General features: G+C 41.0%; 1 non-coding gene across 1 annotated transcript; it reads right to left on the bottom strand.

The window, feature by feature from the left end:
* Positions 1 to 874: 874 nt before the first annotated feature.
* On the bottom strand, positions 875 to 977 carry LOC111814477. The gene has a single exon (XR_002819453.1). It is a non-coding gene; the product is annotated as a U6 spliceosomal RNA (small nuclear RNA).
* Between the last annotated feature and the right edge of the window lie 5,149 nt (positions 978 to 6,126).

Genomic DNA, 6,126 nt, shown 5'->3' with positions numbered 1-6,126 from the left:
ATTGGGTGTTTGTTTGTTCCCATTGTGCTTTCCTAATGTGTGAGTTCACAGCTATAAATTTCCCTTTAAGAACTTCTTTCATCACATCCCATAAATTCTGATAATTTGTGCTTGAATTTCATTGGATTGTAGATATTGTTCAATATCTTGTTCATTTTCTTCTGTGACCCATTGGTTTTTAAGTACACTGTTGTTTAGTTTACATGTATTTATGGGGTTTTTCTGGTTTCTTTTGTTGTTTATTTCCAGTTTCATTGCACTGAGGTCAGATAATGTGCATGGTATAATTTCTGTTTTCTTGCATATCCTTAAGCATGACCTATGGACTGCTATGTGGTCTATTTTAGAAATGACCCATGTGCAGCTGAGAAAAATGTGCATTCAGCAGTGGTTGTGTGGAACTCTCTGTGTATGTCCACTAAGTCCATTTCTTACAAGTTCTTGTTCAGTTCTTCTACTACTTTGCTGATTTTATGTGTGTTCAACTTATCTTTTTGGAATAAGGGGCTGCTAAGGTCTCCTGTTATGATATTAGATTTTTCATATACATTAGTATTTGTCTTATATAGTTGGGTGCTCCTGTGTTTTGTGTGTATATATTTATGGGCGTTACCTCTTGCTCTTGAATTTTTTTCCCTAACCAGTATATAGTGCCCTTCTTTATTTAGTTTGATCATTCTTGGCTTGAAGTTGAGACATCTGAGAATGGGATTCCTACCCCTGCTTTTTTCTGAGGTGCTGGGGCATGTAGTATTGCTTTCCTTCCTTTGCCTTTCACCTACAATTTCTTTACGAGTTAAGTGTGTTTCTTGTATAGAGCATATTGGATTTTGTTTCCTAATCTACTGTAGCAGTCTATTTATTTTCATTGGTGAATATTATGGAACTCCTCATGAATTTGCATGCCATCCGTGGGCAGGAGTCGTGCTAAACATCTCTGTATCATTCTACTTACAGTATATGCTGCCCAAACAAGCACTGATAACTAACTCAAAATATCATATGAGGGAGAGAAAGTCAAGCAGGAAAGGGAAAGAAGCAGTAAGTAAACATGAATTTCCTTATAGAAAGACTGGATCCATTCGAGTTTTAGCAGAAATCAAAAAGCAACACCAAATTTGAAATCCCATCTACAAAGGGAGACAATATAAAATAAACACAATAATGCACAGCATACAAATTTGCACACAGAACTTGGTCCCAAAATGCAATCAAACAGAAGATAAAAATAAGTTTAATGCTTACTACAAAACAAATGAAAGGAGGGCAGATAAGTATGGAAAAATACATAAAAATTCACCTTTGCCAAAAATGCTGAGGCATTGGATCTGTAGCGAGGTAACAGAAACACTGCCTAATGACATGGCATGAGACAGCCTTCTATAGAAAACACAATGTGTCCTGGTGAGATTCTGTAGAGGTAGGCACACACATGCACAGATACATACTTCTGGGGCTTTCACAAAGAAATACCTTAAGTAAGGGGAAAGATGCCTAATATACCAGCTGAATATTTCTCCTTAGTGATAGGTTTTATACAGGAGTTAAAATTTGTCTAGATTTTTCTGCCATGTCAGGACAAATGAAAGAGGTCACTAAAATTTGCTAGAGGCTGAGCTCCCAGCCTCTGTGACTGTACCTGGGAGCATCTCTGTCATCAGGTGTCTGAGGCAACTCTCAGCAGTCTTACTAGTTTTGCTGCAATCTCACCTCCACAGAAGGGGACAGAACACCCACAACTCCCATCAAACCCTCAGCTCCACAGATGCCCTCAATCTGGCCCTCAGGTACTGGGTGCCCAAAAACTGCAGACTGCTGTCTGTGCTCCCAGAGCCCCCGGTACTTCACAGAAGGCATGCACATGGGACCTTGTGTGAGACACCTCATACACTAAGCCTTTTAATACTGACTCCTGAAACTTACTGATTTCAATCTCTGTAAAGCACAAGTCCACCCACAGCTGTACTCTTGGGTTATATGCTCTATTTTCAATCTTTCTGTGTTAATAAAAGCTCATGGATACTTTTTGCTCCCCAAATATCTAGATCAAGAGAGCAAGAGAGTGAGAGAGAGAGAATTATCAACTTCTTTAAACTGCAAGTAAGCATGCTTTCTAATTATGGACAAAATTACCTTTTAGTATATAAAGTAAAAAAAGATAAAATTTAATTCCAAAGCGTAACATAAAATTTTGTCAGCCTTTACCTCAAAAATATGTATTGTCCAAAATTTTACTTCCATCCGGAGAAATGATAAAAATTACACATTTCCTTTATGGTTACATGAACCAACTAAAACTGTGTATACCATTCAATATCTATTTTTCAGTTGAAATAGTGCCACATGTTTGTTAAGGAAAATAACAAAATTTTCATGTGATTTTTATAAATGCAAATGACAGTTTGATGAATTTTTGTCTTGGACTATTTTATCGAGTGATGGGCACAACACCTGGTAATCTTTAGTGCTGATCTATGTGCTTTTATTGCATGGACCAAACATCTGTAGATGTTTCTGTCCTCCATTCTCACTTTATTTTGCTAGTAAATATGTCCACAGTTTGGGGGCCTCTCTGTGGAGAATCAACTACTCCATGTCCTTAAAACAGTCATTGTGTTAAGAGAAGTGCCCCACAGTTCCTTTGAGGCTCTTGTCCTGCTCCAAGAATTAGATGGAACAGCTAATGAACATAAATATCAAAGCTCATTTGAGATAAGCAAAGAGGAAAATTAGTGAAAATGTATACTAAAAACACTGCTGAACAAGAAATTCTCTGGAGAAAAAGAAGGCATATGTTGTTTGCAAGGCAGGCCATTGACTAAGCGAGAGGCCAGTGATAAGGAAGACAGGGGCTGCAGTCTCTTACGTGGTCTTGATGTAATGTACAAGCTGTCTGACTCAGGGCTCTGAGGCTGATCCTTGCATGAATTCCCACCATAACTTGATAGCTCCCTGTGATTGAAAGGTAAGACTTACAAATTCCCACAGTTCTTTCAAGCTTGTTGAAGGAAAGTAGGTCTCTCTCCTCATGAGGTACTTCCTAAAGAGATAGTAGGCCATACCTACTGGAGATTATGTGCTCTCCTACCAACTTAGAATGTTGTAAATCACAAACTGAGCTTAAAAAACCTCACAGAAGACAATGAGAAAGGAGGCAGTGTCTATAGAGGGAGAACTGTAGAGCAGTTAGTGTAATGGAAGACCTGTGGTAAGCTCCTCAGGGAACCACTGAAGCAAAGGTGGATGGCAGGCCACCAGTACCTAGTATACTTATCGGGTGGCAGAGAAGGAGGGTTTCATTTGGAAGAGGAGTCTCAGTATTTCAGAGATCCACTAGAGTAGGGTCACAGTCCTGGGAAAATTTGTCTATTCTCAGTTAGGAGAGTTATAGACCACCGCTGTATGCAGTGAGGAGGGACCAGTGTGAATGGTTCTCAGGAAAGGCAAAGGAGACTACCATTCTGAAGGGTTGTAAAGTTGTCCAGTTGCCTCTCTACTAGGCATTGATTTTCAGAAGAGATTTTGATGTGTCTCTCTGGTGTCCCCTGCAAAATATGACAATGTGAGGAAAAAAGACTGCTTCATGGAGCTGTGCTTCTTATTACTTACCAATCCCCTTTTTCTCAATTAGTAAATGAGATTACAATACTAAAGGAGTATATTTGGAACATTTTACCTTCCCTTTCACATCAGGTGAGGTACAAAAACACTCTGACTAGGCATCTCCACATCCTCATTTATGATTATAGATCCAGAAGAGGGTATCAGAGAAAAAAATCAACACAGAGTAACAACTAGATGCCATGAAATCCAAGGTCACCCTGGGATCCCACATGTCTGTGCACAGGCACACTGTCACTTGTTCCAGGGCCACTCCGTCCTCCTTATCAAAGTAGAAAAGGAGGGTTGGATTGGCTGGTCCATGCTCTGGGAGCAGCAGGAAGCATCCAACCCTGAGTCGGGCACTTTGACCCACTCATGCACAGAGTGGGCTTCTGCACTGGCCTGATAAAGTCATGTGACCAGGGCCCGCTCTTCTGTGACAGCTATAACTGTGGTGCTGCACTTCTAGCCCACATCCGTATCCCAACCACAGACGAGCTGCATCCAGCTGTTGGTCACAGAGCCAAGGGCTCATCTGAAGGGTTTTGGAATTTGCCCAAATGTCTTGGACTGTTGACTAATGAAACAATAGGCAATGTGACTTCTCTTTCCATTTCATAATTAACAAATTTTAATGCATATTTCACTCCCATGAAAAGAGCACCTATCATGTAAGACCTCATTTCTAATCCACTACCAGTATTATAGAGGAAAATTCATTCTGTTAAAGGAATAACAACATTTCCAAGATGTTTTCCTTCTCTTTCCATTGGATATTGTCCATCTGCACATCTTCTAGCCTCAGGTAGGACATTTTATATTTTATCTGTGGTAAACAAAGTGGCCTAGAGAAGCTGAACATTTAAGCATGATAAATCAAAAAAAAAAAATGGATCACAGTGTGAAATATATCTGCAAATCTGCTAGGATTCTCAGAAAAAAAAATCTTTGCCATTCTTTGCAATGTTGAATACCTGTCACTGAAGACAGCACCTAAGACAAAATACTCACCTCTATCTCCAGCACCTCTCAGAGTTGCAGGATGATTTGCCTCCACAGCAGTCAGCCAGGGTGCAGAACCTGGACATCCAGACCACATGGGGCTCTGCTGCCTCTGGACCAGCTCCTGCAGTGAGCCCAGGTGGTGGGTTCCTGAACACAGGCAGGGTGTCTCTGAAGCTGACAGGTGGTAGGCACATTTGGGCTCTGTTGCAGATCCCATCTACATGGGAGCAATGAGGAAGGGCCGCTTTTCCCCACATCCTGCTCTTGAAATAAGATCTTCACATGATATAAGGAAAATAGTATAACTTCAAATTATCCAATATGCAGAGTTTCTTTTCTCTAACATTGAATGAAATCTAAGGAATTTTCAAGTTAAGAGCAGGAAGGTGTTATTGAAAGACATAGCTGTCAAGAGGCAGAGTGGGGCCCCAGAGAATTGTCGCAGACCCTACAGTCTAGAGGAAGTTTTCGAAAGCAAGTTCATAGAATGGATGAAAGCTCATTTAGTGGGTATAAATGGGACAAAAGTCTAATGAACCAATAAGATTAAAAATAGCCCTATAGGAAATGTTGCTCCAGTGGAGAAGCAGGTCACATGGCAACTGACCTGGAAAGAACGAGGACCTTTCTTTGGAGGAGATGCATCAGGAGGTCTACATCACCCAGCGACATGACTGACTGTTTTTTAGATAGACCTTATTGGACAAGGCCATACCAGTTTTAGTGCATTGTTTAGCCTTTTCAGAGCCCTGTCAGCCTGGTCAGCCCATCTCCATCTTGAGGCCTGGCCTTCAACAGATGTATCTCTAACCTCATGTAATGTGTCCTCCTCTTCCGTACTCACTCTCCGTAGCCTCAGCTCTGCCTGATATCCTATAATATTTCCACCTGACTCACCCATCCATAACATTCACCCCTCTGAAAATGTAGCCATAACCAGTCTTAGTGCACATAGGGAGATGACTTTTCTGGGTACTTTCTATTGAAAGGGGCCATACATTAGATTGGCAATCAGAGATCCTCCACTGATTATCTAAAGGCCTTCAAATGATACCAGGAATCCTTTTTTTTTAATTTTTTTTAAATTTTAGCTAAGGGTTTATAGTGTTCGGGGTCTCACTACTAGATCACACTAGTAGTTATCCACCTGTTTACAGTCTCCTAAGAGCTGGGATTGCAGGGGCAAGCCACCACGCCCAGTCTCAATCGCTATCTCAGTGCGCCCCAAGGGCGTGGCTGACATGAGAGGTCGGGTGATCAAATCCCTGGCCCCTGCACCTGCTTGCAGGCTCTTTAGTCCGCTGAGCTATTTGGTCGGTCCCATGCCAGGAATTATTGCCTTGTACTGGTTATAGATTTAAATCTGGAGGACAAAATGCCAAAGAAACAGGTAAACATGAAAAAATAATCAGATCAAAACACTAATACTAGAATTGGCCAGATAGCTCAGCGAGCTAAACACCTGCTGAGGCAGAGCTCATCATGAAACTAAAATGAACGTGACATAAGGGTCTCATA

Source organism: Octodon degus, unplaced genomic scaffold (assembly GCF_000260255.1).
Source record: "Octodon degus isolate 3935 unplaced genomic scaffold, OctDeg1.0 scaffold00325, whole genome shotgun sequence".
Taxonomy (NCBI): domain Eukaryota; kingdom Metazoa; phylum Chordata; class Mammalia; order Rodentia; family Octodontidae; genus Octodon; species Octodon degus.
Note: the sequence above shows the minus strand (reverse complement) of the source record. Positions and strands in the feature narration are given on the sequence as shown.